This window comes from Leucopleurus acutus, assembly GCF_964270905.1.
Source record: "Leucopleurus acutus genome assembly, chromosome: 2".
Classification (NCBI taxonomy): Eukaryota; Metazoa; Chordata; class Mammalia; order Artiodactyla; family Delphinidae; genus Leucopleurus; species Leucopleurus acutus.
In genome coordinates, this window is record NC_139143.1 from 137,697,506 (window position 1) to 137,716,930 (window position 19,425).

At 44.2% G+C, this 19,425-nt stretch overlaps 1 protein-coding gene across 5 annotated transcripts in view; it reads left to right on the plus strand.

Moving 5' to 3' along the window:
• The first annotated feature begins 576 nt into the window (after window positions 1-576).
• The window catches only part of JAK1 (Janus kinase 1), a 234,087-nt gene continuing 215,238 nt past the window's right edge, over window positions 577-19,425 (plus strand). The window contains exons 1-3 of one of the 5 annotated variants that reach the window (XM_082833853.1): window positions 577-1,041; window positions 2,453-2,524; window positions 5,726-5,817. The gene's annotated coding sequence lies outside the window, so the exon portion shown is untranslated. Of the gene's footprint in view, window positions 1,042-1,496; window positions 1,537-1,941; window positions 2,033-2,452; window positions 2,525-5,725; window positions 5,818-19,425 lie in introns of those variants that run through there. The other 4 variants (XM_082833854.1, XM_082833851.1, XM_082833855.1 and 1 more) reach the window with 4 other exon arrangements.

Below are 19,425 nucleotides of genomic sequence, written 5' to 3' on the forward strand. Positions count from 1 at the left end.
AAAAGCACAAAATTCTATATCTCACTGAAAAATGTGGCAGAGTTCCCAAATACTTTTTTCAGCAACCCGTGAACACGAGACTTGGGAGAGAATGAAATGCCTATCACGCCCTCTGAATGTGAATGAGATGAGTGTAACACGAATCCACCTTGCTCCATGCAACTGTCTTCTTAAACAATGACCCTGAACAACCATTTATTAAAATTTTCTTTCTAAATAAGTCAATCCGCGATGAAACGTCCGTCCCCACGTAACAAACCCCACGGACCACCACACAAGGGTGTGTCCCGCTTTGGGAAGAGAGAGAAAAGGGGGTAGAGAAAGAGAGGAAGGAAGGATTCGAACCAATATTAGATTCTGCCTAGTGTGTTGCCACGCGGTTGTTATGCAGAACATCATGGAAGCAAACTATTTTAAAACTTGGGAAATACAGTAGCCTTTAAATTTGATCATTTCCTCCTTCACGGTGTTAGTGAGACTTCTCTGCACGTAACCCAGAACGGTACACCCGCCCGGGAGGGAGAGCGCGAGCTCTGGGGTGGATCGGCATGTGGAGGCGGCCAGAGGAAGGGACCAAGCTGACAGCTTCGCAGAGCGTTGGCGGCGGGTGTGAGACCGGGACCCGCGACCGCCACGGCTACAGGGTTCGAGCTGGACCCTCCGGGGGCACAGGGCTCCCGAGGTGGGAGGATGCTCCCTGCCCACTGCGGGAGCCTCCCTCCTCTGAGCAGACGAGGCAAGGGCGCGCAGTCGCGCGCGCGCGCACACATCATTCCCCTGGAGTTGTGTCTTGTCTCTTTTGTTTTTCTCCCTTCCCGGTCATGAGACCCGGAAGTTTTTTTTTTTTTTTTAATCCTGTCTCTCTCTTTTCCAACCCCCACCCCCCCAATCTATCACATGGCAGAGATAGAATAAAAACAGAAAAATGGCGACGGTCACGTTGTGGCGAGCACGTTGTATCCTTGCTGCGTCATTAGATAATCCTCATGCAAATAGCTTGAAGAACAAAGGAAGGGGGGCCCGAGACCCCCGGGGGCGCAGGTGGGTGTGGGGGCGGCGTGCCGGGCGAGGGGGTGGCGGTGCGTGCGCCAAGCCGAGCGCCGGCGGGAGGCGTGCGGCCGCGCGGGGCTCCGTGCGCCGAGTGTCTACGTCCGTGTGCGCGCCCCTGCGGCGCGGTGGAGCGCTGGCCGGGCCGCTCCTGGCCGGGTCTCGCGGCGTCAGAGCCCGCCACCCGCCCGCCCGGGGGCACGGGAAGCCGGGGGCCGAGGAGAGCTGTTCCGGCGAGGCCGGCCGCGACGCGCGCACACGCACACGCCGCCGCGGGGCTCGGCCGGCTCGGCGGCCGCGCGGGGGGCGGGCCGAGGGCGGGCCGGGCGGGGGCCGAGGGCGCGCCGCTGTCCGGCGCTGGGCGGCTGCCTGCAGCCGCCGCGGGGGACCGCACGCAGCTCGCCACCTCGGGGTGGGCGGCGGCGGCGGGGCGCCGGGGCGGTGGCACTGAGCGAGCTGGGACCCCGCACTCTCGCACGGACTTGGAGGGTATTGCTGGGCTGGGTCTGTTGTGCTTGGGGTGTGTTTTTTTCCTGCGGGTTGGGGGTGGGGGTGACCTCGCCCATCGGCATTTGCGCGGTTTCCCTCTGGCCCTCGCTGGGGTGTCAGGAGCGACGCAGGTTGGACAAGGGCGCGGGGAGACCCCCGGTGCCCCGCTCAGGTCCCCTGGCGGGCCGGCGGCGCGGAGGGGCGGGGCGGGTATGTGTAAATGTTGCGCACTCGCTTTTCCCCCACCCCCGCCTGCTTCCAGGCAGCTGGCGTGGGTCCCTCGCCGTCCGGCGGCGACTGTAAATAGAGCCTGGATGTTGTTTACATGAAGGATCCGGCGGGAGGAGTCTGCGAGGAGGAGGCGGAGGAGGAGGAGGGAGGGAGGAGAGAGGAAGACCGGAGTCCCGGCGGCGGCGGTGGCGGTCCGGGGTGAGGGTGAGCCCTGCGCGGCGCGGGCACCGGGCGCTACCACGAGGCCGGGACGCTGGACCCTGGGGTAGGAGGGAGAATGGGCGCGGGGCGGGGAGACGGGGTCTGTCAGAGTGGCATTTTTAGCTTACAACCTGCCACGCAGATTCTCCAGAGCGATAGAGGAGGGGTTTGCGGGGAGGGCGGGGAAGACTGGATTTCTCTGCACGTTCATTCTCCTATCCCCAATCTTTTCCCGCTTCCTTTCGGGGCTCACCTGTTTATTTCCATCAGCCAGAGCTTTCAGTTTTTATTTAGACATGAGAGGCTGTTTCTTTTATTAGAAGCGTAATTGGGGAGGGGGGTGCGTGGCTGTAATTTATGCCGGTCCCGGTCGCTTTTCAAGAAGGGGGAGGGGACTTGGCGGAGACCGCCTGTTCCCGGCCGTAGCTAACCCCAGGGCTTCTCCCTGCCTTCCCGCGGCCAAGGAATCTTTTCCCTCACTCAGCTACCCGCAGGCCGGCTGCCACCTTCTTGGAGAAGGACCACACCTGTGTTTATTCCTCGCTTTGGAAGAGAGGTGAGCTGAGAAACCGGGAAATCCTGTGTTCCCCAAAGCTCTTAGCCAACCATCCCATCCCAGAATTGGCCAGAAAGTGCTGCTTTCACCTGCTGATTGCGCTGGGCACGCCCATCCCCCCACCCCGGCAAGTTGTGGTCTACAGATGTGTTGGGATTTTCTCTTGCCTCTGGACCTGCACCCCACCACCCGGCAACTAACTGCTGGGTTTAGATTGAGAGAGACGTGGTCCCCTTGGATTTAGTGTGCGTTCTGCATTCCCCAGTGGGTCTTCCAATGGAATCGTCTGCTCTTCCGCCACAGCCCCCTTTATTCTTCCGCTAAGAGCTTAGTCCAGAATCTGGCCTAAGCAGCCAGTCTCTGGCTCTCTTTTTCTGGGCTCCACCCTGGCCCCTCTTGGTTCTCCAGAGCCAAACACGCCTCCCAAGCAGAAGGCACACCCTGCCCTAAATCTCCTCCATTCCAAAAGGGAGGGGAAAACAGTGGAAGAGAAGGGAGCCAGGGGTCTTCCTTCTGTCCTGAGTATCCCCAACAGCATTTCCCTCTTCAAGCTTGCTGGATTTATAATCCCTTTTTTCTTCTTATCAGCTGCTCCCCCCTACCCTTTGACCCTAGTCCTATGATAGATACTTAGGGAGGTGCGGATGGGGGGGTGGATTGTCACCCCTTTTTCCTGGTGCGAGGCATTTTCCTTCTCCTTGGTCTTTTCATTTTTGAGACGCTTAACAAGTAAAATATGTAAATATGTTTGCATGCTTATTTGAACTTGTTTTCTTGCTGGCTAATGAATAGCTGGGACTCAAAAGGGAGGGAGGGGAAAGCGACGAGAGGTGCACATTCCCGCTGGTGTCCCCCACATGAACATCCCCAGAGTTGCAGGAGGAGACCCTTCTGTGAAAGCCAACAGTCTCCCTTCCATGACATCACCACCTAAGCCCTTCCAACTTTAGCTTCAGAACAGGAAGAAGGCTCAAAATAGAACTACCTTAGGAATCCAGCTCCTTTTAGAAGATCAACTTTTAAATCAGCTGCAGGAGGAACACTGAACTTTGACATGGGTAGAGAAAGCTGTAGTGTTCGTAGTAATTGGTTCTTTGGGGGAAGGGTATGGGGATACTTTCCACGTATATTCACGAAATGCTTTTCTCAAGGTCAGTTGGGTACCTAGACCGATGAATGATTAATCAGATGGTTCTAGATTCTTCATTGAATTATTCATGTGTTTCGGTATGTCAACAGTAACAAGTACTTTTCAGAATGAATTAAAGAGGGGCTCCTAGAATGTGCTCTAGAGAGTGTGCTAGAGATGGAGGAGGTTGTTGGTGGGGAGGGAGCTTTTGAAGGCGAGGAATCTGAGGATGCAGTGACAGCTGTTGTGAGTATGGAAGTTGAGAGGCTTACTATAAACGATGCCTGTAACTTTTGCAGGGTGACTAATATCCTGGACAAAGAATTAACGATGTCAGGATTTTCCACCTTTACCTCGAAAATTAACTCCATATCTTTGAATCATGATGTCTCCATTTTTTTCCCTGAATTCTCTGAGCAGAAAGAGTTGTTTCAGTCTTTAGGAAGGGCTGCTTAATAAATGATCATCGCTGAAGTATTAACGACCATAAGGATTAGAAGTAAGGCAGAAAATACTTGGCATAATTTGAGTACCTGGTGGGTGCTGTAGAATGACCTGCTGGGTGAAGGGTTCCGGTTTGAAGAAAAGTCCGGATGACAGGACTTTCTCTACCTGCATTAATGCAGTAGCCACTAGCCACGTGTGGCTGTCAAGCACCTGAAATCTGGGTAGGGTGATAAGTCGATTTTTAAATCAAAAATTGGTGTTCCATTCAGTTTTTGGAAAACTTCGTTGTGTTTGGAAACAAGTTGGGTATGTACATCTACTTTTTAAGCTGTAACTTTTATGAAATCTAAATTCAGATTGAGTATTTCTGATGAAGGTTTAGTGTTCGAGTTGACATGCGTTATAAGTGAATATGCTCTGGATTTCAAAGACTTAGTACAAAAAAAGAGTAAAATATCTCACTAATGTTTATATCGATTACATGTTCCAATGAAAATATTTTGGGTATATTGTGTTAAATGAAATTTATGGTTAACGTCACTTTAACCTGTTTATTTTTTAGTTTTTTCAAAATGTGACTACTGGAATATCTAAAATTACATACATAGCTTGCTTTTTACTTTTCTGGGACACCACTGGCCTGTAGCATTGCTCCTTTTTCTCCCTGGATTAATTTCAAAAGAGGTGACTGCGTGAAATACAGTTCCTTCATGTTTGTCAACCATTTACTTGCCCCTGCTATTTTCCATTTGGAGATTTGGGAGCTCCGAGAGTTAACTATCACAGTATATGAGACTAATAGTGACTGCCCTGCAGATTTCTATGCAGGAGGCGTGCCCTGCGCAGGAAGGTCAATAAAGACGTCCCGGGTGCTGGAAGGGCTGGTAGGGGTGTCTTGGGAAAACTTAGCGATCCACATATCTGGCCAGAGCTGCTTTTGTAAAAGGTTCCTGGGCATGCCAAAATATATCAGAGAACAGTTCGTGGTACTGTAACAGTCATGACACCTGGTGGCATCTTAGTGATGCCACCCACCTTTGTTTATTTTCTCTTTCTTTGCATTCACTTTCTGCCCTCACTTCATAGCTCCATTGGTGGTAATTGGGCCCACAAGGTTCCTGACCCTTTTCCTCCGACAAAAAGTATAAATGTCGACCTGAATGGAGATGTTGCTATCTTTGGAGTTTGGTTTTATCTAATGAGATTCAGTAATGGCAGTGGAAGGGACTTGGGCATTTAGTACTCTCCCCTCATTTTGTAGAGGACAGACTGTCAAGTATCTTGCCGGTTGACATACAGAGAGAGGAATTAAGCATGTACGTTTGTTGATAAGCTATTTCGAGAATCCCTGGGAAATGAAGAAGTTTGTCAATGAATTAGGCAAGTATTTGTTGAGCTTGCACTCTATGGAAAGGACTGTGATGAATGTTGTGGAAGGACATGAAGACAGCAGTCTCTGACTTCAGGAACAATGCTGTTGATTTGAGGAAATCAGATGTAAACAGTACCAAAGTAAATCACAGTTTAAGATATAGCACTTCATAATGAGTGCAGTACCTCTGTGTTACAAGTAGAAATGTGTTCCTTTTCTATGTGTTACAAGTAGAAATGTGTTCCTTTTCCAGGTGTAGGAATAGAAGCTCTGAGAATGGTGGACTCTGCAGAAAAGAGGAGTGTGGTTGTGTTTCCGGAACAGCCCAAGGCTCTAGAAGTAGAGGTCAGTGCACGTCTTTGGTATCGCCCCCTTTAGCTGTCCGTTAAGGGAATTTGAGAGGTAAGACCCAGCATTTCTAAATGGCAGTGCTGCCAGTCATGAGGAAATCATAGATTAATTGGAGACACCCAGGGTTTTTAGAGAGACTAGCTAGGGGTGGGTCATTTTGAAGTCAGCTGGTATATTTTAGATTGGTTATTCTAAAAGGGTATGATAACAGAGGTGAGACGGAATAAAATTGACTTGTGAGCAGACAGAAATCCAAAATCTGGGGAAAAAAATTAAATCTCGAGCAAAATCCAACAGTGAAAGAAGTAGACAGTTGGACCACAAGTGTGTATTCTGAGTACACATGTAAAGGGGAAAGGCCCATAGAATCGAATATTATATTCTATTAAGCATGAAGTGGGATGGTCCATTTATTTTAGATTTTTAGTCTCCTGGAGCCTTTTTGGACTAAAATCCCCACCAGTTCGTTTCTCTTTCTGTCTCCGCATTATTGTATAGAGACCTTCTGTGTTAGGTTTTTCCTTCATGACCTGCTGAGGTTATGCAGCGTAACTGTTTAGAGGCCAGTGCTTGGAATGGGTAAAACAATGTCACCCCCTCTGCAATTACTCCCAGTTAATGCTTCTCTGTGAGAATTGGGGCTGACTTGGCCAAGGCAGTCGTCCTTGGCTTTTCCTTGCCGTTTTAGCTGATTTATTTCTCCTAAGGAAAGAAAAAATGGTGTAACCCCCTTATTCCTGATTTCCTACTAATCTCGGCACAAGTTAGTTTTCGAACACTATTACCAGCAAAGCTTTGCCATGAAACGCAGGTATGCGTTCTCTGTATTTCTGACAAAGCAGTAGTTGACATTTAGCACTTTCTGTTGACAGTACATTTTTATAACATGACAGTTTGGTCAAATGTGCACATTTTATAATGTCACTGAGTTGGATTGTGGTTTTCAAGTTGGGGAAGAAAAAAACATCACACTTTAGTAAAAGACCAGTGGATTGAAATTAACCTGTTTAAACTATTTTAATTTTAAAGTATTGTCAGATATTTTACATGCCAGCAGTTCATTTCATGGTTCCTCCAGTTATTTAATCTATAATCAGATACTTAAAAGTTCAAAATCACTGTATTTTCACTCTCGGTCTATTGATAAGAGAGACGGGACATGTTTTTTGTGTGTGCATTTGCACTCCACAAGGTCTAAAAGCACATTGTTCGTATACCAGTTTGCCAGTAGTACTTGGTTTTCTAGTTGATAATATTTGGTGCATGCATCACGAAGAAATTGTTCTTGTATCATTTTCATCATAGAAGAACTGAGTGTAAAATCAGGTTGATCTCTGGAGGAAAGCATTTTACGTCATTATCTTTTTCTTCCCGTCTCACTGTGCAGTATACTTCCATACCGTAGCATTAGCACCTGCCATCATTCGTTTTAAAATTAAAATAAGTCAATTTTTTAAAGAAAAATCTGCTGAAAAAGAAGTGTTTCTGATAGATTTAGTTTTTTAAATGCGCATGTATAAGAAATAATTTCCATGAAGAAAGAAAACATTTTAAGTGTTTACTAGTATTTATAAAATACAGTTCTGAAAACCCACATTTTTTTCTTCCTTTAAACTGCTTTAGAGTTATTCTGAGAAAATCACAGAGTAATGGCAGTTTGGTTTTTGTTATTACTTGGCCTCTAGGCTCCCCGCCCTATCCCCCCACGCCCAGTTTAGGTAGAAAAAGAAATGAGAGAAAAATAAGGAAGTAAAGGAAATACTCATTACTTTTTGTACCAAAAATCTTTAGTTGTCTGATTTTTGGTCATGGCTAATAGAGTGAATTTCAACTTTGTAGTACATTACAAACATTAAGTTCGGGTTTGTTGACTTCATATTTAGACATTCAGTTGCATTAGTACTCAGTCTTTGTGAAAAACAGTCTAATAACTACTAAGTATATCAGAGTTATTTATTTGTCCCCATACTTACTTACCCTCTAGTATCTCACAGTAAGTATTCCTCTTTTCCAAAACTGACAAAACTTGTGGCTGGGAATTGTTCGGTGGTAATCTTTTTATCCTTTTTGATGTATCAGCTATCTAAAATTTCATTCTCAAATAATCACAATAGCTTTGTTCATGTAACAGATGTTTATAATTTGGGTAAAATGTGCGACTATTTCCAGGAACCTTAGGTTAAGGGATCCAATTTTTTTTTTAATCTTCATTGCCCTCTCGTGTTTCAACTCTGTATTACATCAGTTGGCTAAGACCTAAGCGATGACCTCTTTAACTGTTACATATTTTTGCACTTCAGAGAATGTTGTTTTAATTTGTGTGTGGGTGGATTGTTTCACTGGATATTCCTTTTCTGAAGATGAGGTCAGTTTCATAGCGCATAAACTTAACAGTTGAGCTAGGCTCACTGTACTCTGCTATTTTCTGACCTGTGCTGATCTAAAGAATTGATTGATCTCTCTGACTTATTTGAAGTAGAGAGCTAATATCTAATTTGCATATAATGAGTCTTTGAAACTGAGCAAATGCCTAATTGAAAACAGTTATTTTTCAAATATCTGTCAAGTTACACGCATATTGAAATAACTTGAGAACTTATGACTGACATGGAAAAAAAATGAGTGACTCATGGCTTTAATAAGTTGATTATTCTGAAGCCTGAATTCTAGTTTCAGAATCTTTTTGTCCTTTTTGTTAAAAGTACATCATCCCTGGGACTTCCCTGGTGGTCCAGTGGTAAAGAATCCGCCTTACAATGCAGGGGACAAGGGTTCGATCCCTGGTTGGGGAACTAAGATTCCCACATGCCGCGGGGCAACTAAGCCCGCGCGCACCACAACTACGGAGCTTGCGCGCCTCAACTAGAGCCTGCGTGCTGCAAACTACAGAGCTCACGCACTGTGGAACCCACGCACCACAACCTGAGAAGAGAAAATCCTCCTGCCACAACTAGAGAGAAGCCTGTACACCACAAGGAAGAGCCTGTGAGCCGCAATGAAAGATCCTACGTGCCTCAACGAAGATCCACGTGCCAACTAAGACCCAACGCAGCGAGAGATAAAAATAAATAAATCTTTTAAAAAGAAATGTCCATCATCCTTGAAGATGACTTCAGGGTACATCTCAAAGGTACAGATAATTTTAAAGCAAGTGATGTGTATGTGTTGATTTTTTAAAAGGCATTCCAAAGGTTGTTAACAATCCTTCATCCTAACTGTAAAATTGACATAACTTTAGTGAAAACACCTCACAGGTGTGATAAATATGTAATCATCATTAGTGTCATCAATTTGAGTATATTCTTAGCACTCAGAGCAAGAACAATAAAAGACATTCTTTTTGCTAGTTTTTCTTAAATCATAAAACTCCCACAGGCTTCTGCTTCATGATCTGAGATGCTGAGAAAACTAAAAATTTTAAGCAAAAAGTAGATGTTTTCAGAAACTTCGTTTGCATAAATTGTGTAAACTGAATATTCCCTTGATGGAGTTGAATGGCTAGGTTGGGGTAGAGAAAAACACTAGGTTCAGTCGTTTGACATGGATTTGAACTCAGGTTCAATGTAACTTAGTGGTATGATCAGGTAAATCACCTAACCTCTCTTAGATTTTTATTTTCTTTCTGTAAAATGGGCTAATGATACCTAACATATTCCAGAATCCTTTTGTGATGAATTAATGAGTAATTCATTGACAGCCCCATAGGGGTTCTTGTGAAAACTAAAGCAGAAAGCCATAGAAAATTACTGAATGTTAGGCAGATATGAAGTATTCTTGCCATGTTTGATCACGAGCACTTTGAGGATAGGGACCAGGTCTTATTTATCTTCATTTCCTGGACATCTAGAAGAGGTCTTGGAATATAGTAGACCCTAAGTAAATATTTATTGCATGAATGATTGAGGTCAGGGAGATGGAATCAGCAAATCCATGCACCGAAGAGGTAACACTGTGAAGTAGAGCTGGAAAGCATATGTGATGTATTCGTGGTTGCTCATCAATATGTATAAATCATATGTTCATCTTTTGTCTTAATATAATTCAACCAGGCGTTTTACTCTTTCAGCCTCACTAATTGTTGGGCTGTGACACTACTTTTTCTTCTGCTTCCCCAAATCTCGAACCAGAAGGGGATCTTTTAGTCTTCCACTTCCTGGGGAGCCTTCAGAGGGAGTCATGCAGCCACCCGGAAAGGATGCTGCCAGCCGACACAGTGACTGACAGGCTGCCCTGGCTCAGTTATCACAGTGCTGATGCTGTCCATTCTAAAGGTACAGTACTGTGATAACTGAAGGATGGCAGCCATCTTGCCTTCCATCAGAGGAGCTCTGTCGTGCCTGGGAAGGAAGACAGAAGATGAAAGAGGCATGTGAAACAGTGGCAGGGACCCAGAAACCCTCTTACCCTGTTCCTGTATTGTGCTTTCCCTAGAGCACAGGGAATGTTATTCCATCTGTCTTTGCCCTGTTTTGTGATATGCGACTAAAGAGGAGTTGGGTAGTTGTTTGCCTTGTTGTACTGAGCAGACATGTTATTAAGATCTTTTGGGACTTTTAAGAGACTGATTTGGGATAAGTGCGAAGTGTGGATTAGTATCTCTGGAGTGGCATTCAGAGACATTTGTGCCACTTTTGTAAACATAAAAAGTAACCTGATTAAAATATCTTGATGCTTGTCAATATTAGACGTTCAGAATGAAATTCAACTTAAACAGGGAGAAAAAAGCCCTGCGTGTTGAACAGTATTCATATTATCGTGCGAATAAAATTACGTCTTTGCGTTTAAGAGTGGATAGAGACATGTCATGTTTCTTTCCGTAACAAAATTTAGAGGTCCCATTTCCTGTCAACAGGAAATCCTGGGCTCAGTCTGGGGCGTGAGCTCCAGAGGGCCTGCCTAGGCCTGGAGGTCCTTGGCGCTTTGGGGCAGTTCATAGATGGAAGGGGTTTCCAGTGGGTTAAGTGAGACGTGATGCAAGCAAAATATGATGGGGTTTTTCAACTGCCTTGTTTAAAACACACATACACACGATGTGTGTCTGCTTGGTGTATTCATTGTATTCTTCAGTTTAGGTATGTGAGAATGGGAGGACTGGAATGAAACTCAGGAATATCACATGATCCAGCATTTCCACTTCTGGTTATATACCCAAGTGAATGGAGTCAGATATTTTTGCACCCGTGTTCACAGCAGCATCATTCACGATAGCCAAAAGGTAGAAGCAACCCAGGTGTCCATCGATGAATGTCGATGAAGTGTTTATACGTACCACAGAATATTACTCAGCATTATTAAGGGAGAAAATTCTGACACGTGTGACGACACGGATGAACCTTGTCCATAGCTAAGTGAAACGAGCCAGGCACAAAACAGTGTATGAGTCGTCTTATATGAGATTCCTACAGCAGTCAGAGTCATAGAGCCAGAGGAATGGTGGTTGCCCAGCACTGCAGGAAGGGGGAAATGGGAAATTCACGTTTAACAGAGTTACTGGGAAGATGAAACATTTCTGGAGTTGGATGATGATGGTTGCACAATATGAATGTACTTAATACTACAGAACTGTACACTTAAAAATGGCTAAAATGGTAAATTTTATGTCTATTTTACCACCACCAAAACCAAAAAAAAAAAAGGGCAAGGTAATAGCACTGTTGCAGGATTGAATTGATTGCTCTCTTCTTTAGACAGTCTTCAGTGTGAAGATAATTGCTGTTTCAAATAAGCAATTAAAATGTAATTCCCATGTCTTTATGCATTTAAAGTTCTCTAATCTGTAGACTGTTAGACATATGTCCAGGGTTTCTCACATAGCATAGCTTTAAAATTTTGTAAAATATAAAGAAAACTAAGTATAATAACAATGAAAGTACTAAAAGTAGAGTGAAGAAAAGGCCTCAACAGGAAGGCAGATGATGGGGCATCTCGTGCCGGCTTTATGCCTTTTCTGGTGAAATTGGGCAACTCAGTGGACCTTTCCATGCTCTAGTTGCCTCATTTGCCTGCCTCTTTGGAGTAGTGGTAAAGATGAAATTTTGTGTGTGTGTGTATCATATGCGTAATATATATGTGTGTGTGTGTGTGTGTATATGTATATATGACCATTTTGATGACCAAAGCAACATTCAAGTGGCATATTATTTCTTTTTCTCAAAATGTAGAAATACAATGCCTGAAAAGATTTTAAAATAACTTAATATTTTAAAATAAACTTTTAATAAACATCCTAACTGGACTTGTCACTCAACTATTCCCAGCCTCATTAAAAGGAGTATTCTGTAGCTTGCTCTTCATCACAAAAGGTTTTTTTTCTATTATTATATGTGTAAATTTGAAAATAAGTAAAAGCATAGAGACTAGAAATAGACAGCAATAACCTTCTCTAAGGGATCGCATGTTTTATTAGCCCTGAGTAAAAGGCATCATTTGTGGATTGTATCTACTTTATCACAAAGCTCTCACTTGGACTCATGCTCTGGAAATCAGATTTTGGTGGTAGGAATGGCCCCCACCAGATCCCATGCAGTGTTCTACCTTGATCATATCACACAGAATTGGAGCAGAAAGTGAGCTCTGATCCCTGCCGTGCCAATTTCAAATATTTTGCTGTGCCTTGTATGTTCTGAGCTTCCCTGAATAACCAACCAACTATAAATATGCCACGAATTTGTCTGTACCGTTATTAAACTGACTTGTTTCTTCCAAATCAATTGCTTTTTGAGACAAGAAGATTCTTATGTTTCTGTGCTTCATGTAGAGGATTTTTTCCCCTAAAAATTGCTTCCTTAAAACTGTACATTCATATTCACAATTTATCCTCGCCAAACAGTTCATTTTCACCATTACCTGTTAAGAATCTTTTATTACACAAGTTCTTCATTAAGCATGAACAAGAGTAAGGGAGGCACCAAAAAACCACTTTGTTTTTTCCTTCTATATCCAAACCATGATTATGAAGATTCCCATTGGAAGGGAATGCCAGGTACCAGAGGGTGTGCCTGGAATATTCTCAGCTGGAGTTCCTTATATTGGTTGAAAGGGTTTTGTGTTGTAATGTGTGCCCCTAATGTAATAGATGTTGAAACAATTCACATAATTGACATGGAGTAAAGTAAGTTGATTATGTCTTGCTTTATGCATTTGGACTATTACTGTACTTTTATTTTTCATGAGATTATGAGGAGATGGATAGTTCTGTTAAAAAGTGGGAAGACAGAGAGGACAGTTCCAATGTAGTGGGAAATTCATTTTCATTTTTTTGCCACTGTCTTTGTAAATGAAATTCCAGACATATTATTCAGACTGCAATTGCTTGATTTTTTTTTTTTTTTTCACTTTGAAAATGAGTATCTTTGGACCAGGGATATCTTAGGGTCAGTGGGCGTAGCTGCCCAGAGCAATTTGCAGAGAAGACTTTTGAGGCCACATCTGGGTTCCACAGAAAGGAGTGCTATAACCACCTTTCCATGTCTCCCTGTGGTCAACTCTCAGTGTCTGTCATTGGCATCAGATTGTGATGCAGGGGTACATTGCTGACCCCTTTCCAGGTACTATAATTTTAGTATAGAGCTTTAGATCCTCTGGGAAGGCAGACATTCTCAAAAGTTATATTGATAGACTAGAATTCTGGGAAGCTATGTCATTGAGAATCTAGACACCCTTTTTTATGGGGAGGGCAGCACGGGCTTCTAATTAAAATGTCTACCAGCATAATGTGTAGAATTATGCCTAGACATAAATCTTCCCGGTTTTATTATCATTCACTGATTTCTGTAAAATTATTCTAATACTATTCTAATACCATAAAATTTGCCACACTTCAGTAAATGCATTTTGGGCAATCTTGCATAGTTTATATATGTAGAATTTTGTGTACGTAATTGGGTCTAGTGGCTAGAAGAGGACTTCCTTTCCCCCCCACTCCTTTTTTTTAAGTTGTCAGGATTATTTGCTTGAAATGAGTTAGTGTTTGTTGAGTGCACGTGTACCACGACTTGTTTCATCCTAATTCAAATCTTTGACGAAGCGTTCTCCACACTTCATAACTGGAGAACCTGAGGAAGCTCACAGAGTCTTCAAGACACAGCTAGTAAGTGGTAGAGGAAGGGGATAAGTCTAGAACAGAAAAAGTATGAGAAGTTAATGTAAATTAATTCTGCTTTGCTTTTGAATGTAGATTAGTAGATGAGGCTTTGAAGAGGAATTAGACCCAGCATATGTCACAGTGCTTTGAAACTTACACGGCACCTTCCCCCATCCACCATGGCTGCTTTCTGCCTCCTTAGCTGTACACTATAATTGCCTTTTTATTTTTTGTTTTTTTTTTGGCCACACCAAGTGGCTTGTGGGATCTTAGTTCCCTGACGAGGGATTGAACCTGGTCCTCAGCAGTGAAAGTGTGGAGTCCTAACCACTGGATCGCCAGGGAATTCCCTATAATTGCCTTTTTAAAATGAAAATCTGATCATGGCACAATTTTGTTTTAAAACCCTCTGATGGCTTCTTTGATCCTCTTGGGATTAAGACTACTGTCCTTAACATGTTCCATGATTGTAAAGATTCCCATTGGAAGGGAATGCCAGGTATGAGAGTGTGTGCCTGGAACATTCTCAGCTGGAGTTCCTTATGTTTAAATTGGTTCCCACCCACCTCTCTGGTCCCATGTCTCGTACCCAGTTGACCAGCCCATCCTTTATCCAGGGAGTCAAGCTTCTTTCCCCCTCCGGTGCATTTCCTTCTGCCTGAGGCATCCTTACCATTCGCTTCTCTTATCCTTCACTTTTCTTATCCGTCTCTGATTAAATATTAATTCCTCAGAGAACCCTTTCCTGACAGTCTCAACTGTGTCCAGTCCCATGGCACTCTGCTTTTCTTTCAATGTACTTACCGCAACTGAACTACGTAAACGTACGTGTTTGGGGTGTGTGTGTGTTTAATGTCTCATTAGATTGTGAGTTCCTTGAGGGCAGGAACCATGGCTCTATCCATTGCTATGTTCACGGTGCCTGGCACAGAATCTGCCATGTGGCCCACAGTAGAAATCTAACGTGGTATGAGATGCTGAGTGGAGTCTTTCCTGTTTTCTAAGAACGGGTGAGAAGAGTCCACAGCTAAAAAGGTGTTTAAAATCCCCACTCTTCTTTGATCAGAGAACTTCAGCTCTGTGGCCAGCATTTTCCTGCAAAGCGTCTTCAAAATGTGCCATTCAGCAGAACCAACTCTCAGATGACCCTTATCGCTCAGATGACCCTTATCGCTCACACCCATCCCCGTAAAAGAGGGCTGGGAGCGGGAGAGAACCTTCCTCAGAGAGCAGCGTTCCACTTGGAGCTCATCTTTTGTCTGGAACTTGGTGAGCCGCTAGCTATCCCAGTAGGAGATCCCCACGACCAGACTCTGCAAAGCTAAGAGAAGGAATGGGGAGAGGGAGGAAAGGAGAGATGCTGAGTTGGGTGGGACAAGGATGTGAGTTTCTTGGACACTATGGTCAATGGAAGGGAATCTATAGAAGGTGGCTTGGGACTTAAGCCTTCTGGGTAATGCCTCGCGGGAGAGCAGCTGCCACAACCCACGAGTGGATCCCAGGAGTGAGCCAGGGTATGGATGGTATCCCAAAAGACAAGCCTCTGGCCAGTCAGAAAACTCACCCCCACCAAGGTGGGATGGCTCACGTGGGAACCCTCTGTGGAACTGATGAAGAGGGGAGCCCCGTTTGATGCGGAGGCTTTTTTGAAAGATGTCATTTCAGCAGAACCAGCTCTCAGACTCACTGTCGGTGGTCATGAAAGGAACCAGCCAAGAAAGTAGTAGGCTCTGGGAGAAGAGGAGAGGCGGGCGTGCGGGAGAGACCACATCACTCCTCCACCCCAGCCCCTGGAGCCTCGGGCCTGGCCTCAGCTGGAGAGAAGTACAGAGCTTTGTAATGAAGATGGGATTAAAATCCTCATCAAAGTGAAACGCTTGGCAACTCGACTTGGTTAGAGGTCAATTTGAGGCCCTTACTACTCAAGAGGAAAGGGGAGCACAAAAGAAGCTACTGGACATAAAATAGTTTCATGTTTCACTCTTCACTGAGTTGAAAGTCAAAACAGTTAAAATTATTCGTTAAAAGGATGAAAGGACTATAAAATATCCCTTCAGGGGCTTCCTTGGTGGCGCAGTGGTTAAGAATCCGCCTGCCAACGCAGGGGACACGGGTTCGAGCCCTGGTCTGGGGAGATCCCGCATGCCGTGGAGCAGCTAAGCCCGTGCGCCACAACTACTGAGCCTGTGCTCTAGAGTCCACGAGCCACCACTACTGAGCTCACGTGCCACAACTACTGAAGCCCGCGTGCCTAGAGCCCGTGCTCTGCAACAAGAGAAGCCACCTCAATGAGAAGCCTGCTCACTATAGCCAAGAGTAGCCCGCGCTCGCCACAACTAGAGAAAGCGCGCGCGCAGCAACAAAGACCCAATGCAGCCAAAAATAAATTAAAATAAATAAATTAATTTTAAAAATATATCCCTTCAGGTAAAAGTTTGCATGTCCGCGTATCTTTCCCTAGTTAAGTCCCCTCACCTGCTGCTTCTAACGTGTGAAGGAGTTGAAATGCCAATTCAATCCTAACACTTCCAGCAGCCTGTTACCTCCCACGACTGTCCCCTCTCCCTTGTCCAGAAAGCAGAAGGCAATCTAGTGAGAAAGTAGAAACCAGTAAGGACATTTCCCCGTAACCCAACTCCTGGCACATTTGCCTGAAGGCACCGTGCATGAGGCTAGATGGGAGTTATTCAGGGTTACCTGTAGGTACTCATCCAGTGGTTTGAATTCCACATCTTTGACCGTTCTTCTTTGTCACTAGTAGACTCATTAAGAATATCTCAATGCAGAACCAGGAGGCTTAAAAAACAAACTTGTAGATGCACCTGGCTTTAACAATGTCAGTCCTAAGAACCTGCTGTATATAGCACAGGGAACTCTACTCAATACTCTGTAATGACCTATACGGGAAAAGAACCTTAAAAAAACAAAAGATTCACTGGTAACTGATTCACTTTGCTGTACCCCTGAAACTAACACAACATTGTAAATCAACTACACTCCAATAAAAATTAAAAACTAAACAATGTCAGTCCTTACTAGACACCAAATTGTGGATGACTGACAGGGACCTACTTCCTTGTCGTTAGCCCCATCGGTACACTATAGAGAATGGGAACCCAAGAGCTCATTTGCTCCAGCATTTTTCACACTGTGGGTTTGAAATCGATTAAATATGTCTTGACCAGCACTTAAAAAAATAAGACAAGATGGAAAATATCAGAGTGCATAGCATGTGGTAAGGTAATATTACTTCATGAAACTTTGCAGTTGCCCCCTTGAGTGTATGTGAGTGTGTACTGGGACACAAATGTTTTTTTATTTCTCACTTTGGGTTTCAGTTCAGTTCATAAGTTATTGATCCAGATGTTAGATTCTAGATCATCTCATTATGTATTGCAGATTTTGGAAACTAAAGCCCAGAACAGTGAAGACACTCGTCCACGGTTGGTAGGAAGAGTAGGAACTCAGACCTGCATCTCAGTCTCTTAGTTAATGTTTCCCCTTCTTCTCACCAGCCCAGAGAGAATAGCAATAGTAATAGCTAATATTCAGTGAGTAATTACTATGTGCCAGCCGCTGCACTAAACACATCATCTTATTTCATAGGAAAAGGGGGTTGTTTGGCTTTGTGTTTTGTTTCAAGTAAATGTTAATGGCTGAACAGTGACTTAGTGCTGTAAGCTGTGGCTAGAACAGATACAGAAGCTGTGAGTAAACATTTAAAGTTTTTATAGCAATTTGACAGTAATTTTATGTCTGTTGACTCTAGTAATAAAAACATTGGCTTGCATTTTATGTCTTTAGTAAACACTTTTCTAGTAATTCATTTTCATTGTAGTTTATAAAAATATCGGTCCATGATGGACTAGGAATAAGAACAAACTGGTTCTTCTCCACAGATAGTTTGAGAAGCACTGACTTAGACCCAGCAAGGCCAACACCTTTGTCCCTTGAGGCCTCTGTAGTCCTTTTGAAGTGCCAGGTTGTCATAGATACCCCTGGAAGAGGCAGATTGCTGGATGCAAGCCCCCTAGCAGCAGAGAAGGGGTTACTGTGTTATCTAGAGCCAATGAGGGACAGCTGCCCTTGTCTTGGGAATGACTAGTGGAAAGGCACTAACATCAATAAATATTCCAAAGCTTTCATTTACTTCAGAACTCGAGGAAGTGGGACTGATGGGGATGCTTTCCCTCTCTGGGAAAGCAGAAAGAGCTCCTTCTTTGTAAAGTTGCCCCATGAGAAAAATTTCAGCACAGAACAAATTAAATTCTCATTTCCCAAGACTCTCAGTCAGAGTGGTAAGAGCAGAGGGATGACGCTACAGAGGTCTTTGGAAAAATAAGGCTCCATTAAAGGGAGCCTGTGGATGTCCTTGACATGCAGGCTCTGTAGAGGGAAGCACACTTCATAAATCCTGCGGGACTGCTTTTTGGCTGAATCCTAAGATTTGTACGAAGAACTGTTTTGAGTGAATTGTGTCTTTGCATCTTCTGGAATTCTGAAGACTGCAGCCAAGGAGTTAGCAAGGCTGAGCACTGGACTGAGCATTTAATCAGTTGAATGCTTCCTTATGTTTTTTTTCCTGGTTTGTTCTCATAACAAGTGACCTTCGTCCAACTCCTAGCAACACATGATTGTGGAATGTTCCCTCCTGAGGAATACTGCCTTGTTTTTTCATTCTGAACACACTGAAAATCTCTGAAAATTCAGATGACCTTGTTTGGACAATGATAATAATGTAAGCTAACTGTACCTGCTGTGTGCCCAGTGTTTTACATCTGTATTATATCTTACGTATGTATTTACTTAGTGTTTACATACTAAGTGTCCCAACAGCCCTGGTCAAATGGGGGCACAGGGGAACTAAGGCTTAGAAAAATTAGGTCACTTACCTGATGTAATTTGGTTCAGTCCTCAGCTTCTGCATTTCTATATTTCCTGCAGATTCATATCAACATCCTTGCACAAGTGAGACAATGCCAGAACTCCAAAGTCATGACATTTTCATTGATTCCTTCTACCTGAAAACAGTATCAGGGCCCGCTTCCACCTATTGAATAATTCAGGAGTGGAATGATGCATATATAATTGTAGGTCCTGCAAACTCAGAAGTGCCCATGGTAATAATAGCTAGCATTGATTGAAGACGTTCTGCATAACCTGTCCATGCAGTAGTTTTTACCTGCATTCTCTTACTTAATCTTTCCACACCACCTCCTCCCTATCCCTACCTATTTCTGCTTTCTTTTTCTTTTTCTTTTTCTTTTGCGGTACGCGGGCCTCTCACTGTTGTGGCCTTTCCGGTTGCGGAGCACAGGCTCCGGACGCGCAGGCTCAGCGGCCATGGCTCACGGGCCCAGCTGCTCCGCGGCATGTGGGACCTTCCTGGACCGGGGCACGAACCCGCGTTCCCCGCATCGGCAGATGGACTCTCAACCACTGCGCCACTAGGGAAGCCCTAAAATTTTTATTTAAAAAAAAATTTTATTTTATATTGGAGTATAGTTGATTAACAATTT